The sequence below is a fragment of the Lepeophtheirus salmonis genome, chromosome 4, assembly GCF_016086655.4.
Source record: "Lepeophtheirus salmonis chromosome 4, UVic_Lsal_1.4, whole genome shotgun sequence".
Lineage (NCBI taxonomy): Eukaryota > Metazoa > Arthropoda > Copepoda > Siphonostomatoida > Caligidae > Lepeophtheirus > Lepeophtheirus salmonis.
Window position 1 is genome coordinate 40,913,407 of NC_052134.2, and position 4,636 is coordinate 40,918,042.

A 4,636-nucleotide genomic window follows, 5' to 3' on the forward strand; every position below is an offset into this window, starting at 1 on the left:
ACACTGCTCTTCACGCCTCGGAGATGGGTTGGGAAAGTCAAGAAAGATAATTGTATCATCCAGAATATGCTACTCATATTAAATTCAATTTCTAGAACAAAAAATACACTAAAAAATAATGAATAAATATTTCAAATCAAAATTATTTTTATAACTTAAGATTCGTGAGGTTGGTATAACTTTTACAAAAATATTAAAGTTGTGATAACTCAAAAATTTACGAAAGAATATTTTTCATGAATAACTTTTCATAACCAACTAATAAATTGGAACAATCATTTTGACTCAAATAACATCTCCAAACGAGTGTGCAATGTAATACATAAAATTAGTTTAATAACAACATTAATGTACTATTTTAAAGTTATATTGAGCCAAATGTTATTTGGACACTGTACAACTAGATCAAAACATAAATATATAGAACCTTGCCAATGAAAGCTCCATTTTGTTATTTCTTTTTAATTATATAGAAGTATAACATAGAAATATCTACATAATGAAATGTCGCTTCATCAAGATCTATGGTAGAATATATACCAACGTGATTTGTCATACTTTTACACATTCTTAATTGATGTTTTAACAACCATGTTTGTATAAACATACTATATATGTAAATCAGGCTGGGTGGTATTTTTAATTTTATCAAAAATCAAAAACTGGTAGGCTTTTTTTACATTTTTTTTCTCACGTAGATTTCAAAAACGTAATTTTCAAAAAGATAGGACATCAATTTCACTTTGAAAATGAGAGAAAATGCGGTTATTTCTATATTTTCCTGTACTAGCGTTCTTTACGTAATTTATAGATATTCATAATACAGGAATATATATTTATTGCCCTTGACGTGAAGAGTTCAAATATGAAGAAATATAATAATAACTTAATTGAGATTATGATTTGACGATATTTGGTGAAGATATAAAACTCATAATTGAGCCAATTTGTAATTTAAGTTAACTTTGAAATATTCTATAAATCAATAACCAAAACCTATTTTAACATAATTTATATAGACTTTATATTAGTTAACACACATAATAATAGTCATTAATTAATTTAATAAAATGTTAACGTAAAATTAGATTAGAAGAGTGCAGGAGAAGTTGATGAAAGAGATGGTAGACGAGCCTGAGAAGATGTGTAGAGAAGAGGAGCTAATCTCCTGTATCCTCTTTGATGGAGGAATCCACTTGACTAATATTGTTATGGAAGCAATGGGCAGTGAACAATCACTTTGTATAGGATCAAGTAAGCGCACTGTAGTGTTGTAAGTGAGGCTTGGAGTAATTACCTGCTCCACTTTATACCAGAGAAAGCAAACAAGATATAATCACACACTGTGCAAAGGGTACAACTTCAAACAAGACTTCTATAACCTTATAAAATTAAATAAATTATATTTACATGCTAAAGGGAGATGGATTTTCATACAACATTCATGGGGATTCAACAAATATGAACACTGGTGTAAATACTGGAATTATGCAAAGTTTGAAATGCAGCTCGGGAGAAAACTGGTCTTGTAGGTTTGTAGTCTGCATACTTATGAACTTCCATTATGCCGTCTAATTCTTGAGCTTGATGGCCCAACTCTCTTTTATAATAGATTATATTGACCAGTAGGAAATCTAATAGACTATGTTACTGGCTTCGATATCAATTCAAACTTTCCCCGAATCTCTATTGGCTCACCATTACTCAAATTGTGTGATGAGGTTATTCAAGATTTGTCTACAGATCAAGACTACGGCTATATGATAGTGTGTGCTATAGGAGATGGAGTGTTTCCAAGAAACGATGGATTTCTTTGAGATCGGATATGTTGACCAGATCTGGCTCACCACTACTAACAAACTTTTAAGACTCTGGGTTTAAAGCTGGGACAATAGAATGAAAACATAAAAAATAGGAGACTCATAAATGAGTTTATAATTCGTTTGTATTATCCATATTGGTTCAATGCCAAGGAGAAGTACTGTTGTATATAAGGCCAGGTCATATTTCAACTTAATTGTCTCAAGTCACAAAAAAAATATCGGTGAATAAACTCGTGATCAAGACAGTGAAAAGATTTGCTTGGTTTACCCACAGTCAAATTATCCTACAAGGTTTGATATAATGTCCAGAAGGAGATAATCATAGTGGGAGAACGAATTCTAGCAACCAGGGGAGAGAGTGGACCAAACAGTCAACCGGGTAGCCTATCTGCCAGGATCAGATAAACGGTAATTATAAACAGTGAGGCTTCTAGCATCATTGACCTGATCAACTGGTCAAAGGAGTGTCAGAACCACCTTTTACCTGCTCCGTAGCACCTTCTGAGTTGAAAAGCTTCATCCAAACACCAATGGATGTATTGAAATGGCTATGCCAAAAGTTGTTAGAGGGTTGTTGAAATGGTCACAGCAGTTTTTGCAAAGTATTTCTTATAGGAGACAGATGTCAAAGAATGACTTCAAACAAGACTTCTATAACCTTCTAAAATTAAATAAATTATAAAAAATATATACTGAAAGAAAAAGTAGAAACTCTTTAATTGATTCAAATGTAATTTAAATATTATTATCATTGAAACTAACAAAAATTATGTAAATAAATTATTCTGAATTGTGATATTTCTTTTCTCTTATTATATATTTAGAAACAAAACAAACGAACTGATAAAATATAAACATCAACAGAAATACATTAAAATTTCAGTAATTAAAAGTATACGTTTTTAAGTATTCTCCAAACAAAGCAGTATTAAAATTACTACTTATTAGTCTTGTTAAAGTACACAAACAATTTGCTTAGAATAATTTAATGATTAAAATTGATTCATATTTGAATTTTTCACATCAAGGACATTACATATGCATTCCTTTAATATGAATATCTATAAATTATAAATAGAAAGCTAAAACTGGAAAAATATAGCAAAATACGCATTTTCTCTCATTTTCATAGTGAAATTGATGCAACTCAGGATTATTCTATCTATTTGAAAATTACAATTTACGTGAAAGAACACGTTATTATTAACTTGTATGTAATGATTTTACCTTTTTAAAGAGTTGAGAATCTCTCATAATTATCGTGGAGGGTTCATCTAGTATATGAGGTAAAAAAATGCTTAAACTTTATTCTTGTCGAGTTAAAAAGGTCACAAAATTATTATGGCTTGGTGATTGGATTTTTTGTTCAGTTTTCACAGTGATGAGCTTAAATGGGTAAAGTAAGCTGATTTTCAAAACAAACATACAAGCCACGTCTGAGATCATGCTAACAAGAATATGAAGGTCTGAAAATAAATGAAAAGTCACTGAAGTACTTATTATATGTGGACGATCTTACCTGATTTCTAACGGGAATTTTCGGATTTCTAAAAAAATTCGGTTCTCTCTATCAACATCGAGTTTTTGAAGTTTCTAGCTGCAGTGCCGATGCTGAGAGAAAAAATGAATTAAATTTTTTATCTTCTATAAAGAAAAGTGAGTACACTCACTAGATATGAAAAATTGAAGGCCTGGGATATCAATATCCTCCTAAAAACATTCCATCTGCTGACATACGTGCCTTTTTCAAAGATGATATGTCTGAGCATATATAAATTAAGGGAAGATTTAATATGGGGGCAGGCAAGGGCATACGTTTCAAGTTTAAGGATAAGTGCTCCAACAGCTCGCTGGGGCCTTGGTTCTACATACACAGAAGGTATGTGGAAGGCGTTGAATCTTTCGTGGTTAAAACGACTAAGAAGCTCTGGTGATTTTTGGGCAATTAAAATCAAAACGGAATTTTACCAACGGATTGGTTTTTAATTTGCTGATTGGATCTGTATGGTTCCATCTGAAATGTTTGGAATGGTGAAAAGATCGGGTCATCATTGGAGGAAGATGTGCTCAGTATAGAGCTCTATCATTGAGAATGTCCTCCCTTTACTAGGGTCAAACGAAACACTTAATTATAATCCTCAACTCAACAGTAGGAGAGAGTTCCTTAGTAGTGCAGGGATTACTTCTGCAGGCCAGTATACATCAGACGGGAGCCCCGAAGTATATACTTCTATCTATCCCATAGAACACGGCGTTCATGATATGATTTATTTATCAGATCTCTGGATTTGCCGGTTTTTTTTTTTGTTTTTATATCCTTGTGTCGTTGACCCAATGTTAATTAAACATGCTGTTGTTGTTTCTTCTTCTTTTTTCCTTTTTTTAAAAATCAGAACATGATAATAATGTTTCCATTGTTTTATAAATGTATTATTTAAAATGAATAAATTCATTTAACCCTTTAAAAAAAAAAGATAACTTTCGGAGGCTTTACAAAAATCACTCCTTTTCTGCTGATGAAATTTGAATCCTCAAAAAAGAGAAAAATAGTTAATAAATCACAAATATTTTGCAAGGGTATCTACATACATTTTTTTAAATTTACGCTCGTTGGTATTCCAAATAATTTCATATATATTTCAGTAGAGACTTAGAAGCCTATAAAATAAATGCTTGTTTTGAAGCGTTCAAGAAGATCTCACAAGACATGTTCACTGACATCTTGCGCCATATTCTTTCATCAACCTATTTTCCTTTTCTAAGTTGTTCTAATGTTGTTGTTTTTTGTTCTTCCTATCAACAAGGCTATGACA

The 4,636-nt window shown here is 31.4% G+C and overlaps 1 long non-coding RNA gene across 1 annotated transcript; it reads right to left on the minus strand.

The window, feature by feature from the left end:
• Window positions 1-2,634: 2,634 nt before the first annotated feature.
• Window positions 2,635-4,044, minus strand: LOC139905074 (uncharacterized). Its single transcript, XR_011779550.1, has 3 exons — window positions 3,494-4,044; window positions 3,343-3,434; window positions 2,635-3,289 (listed from the first exon to the last, which is right to left on the minus strand). It is a non-coding gene; the product is annotated as an uncharacterized lncRNA (long non-coding RNA).
• Between the last annotated feature and the right edge of the window lie 592 nt (window positions 4,045-4,636).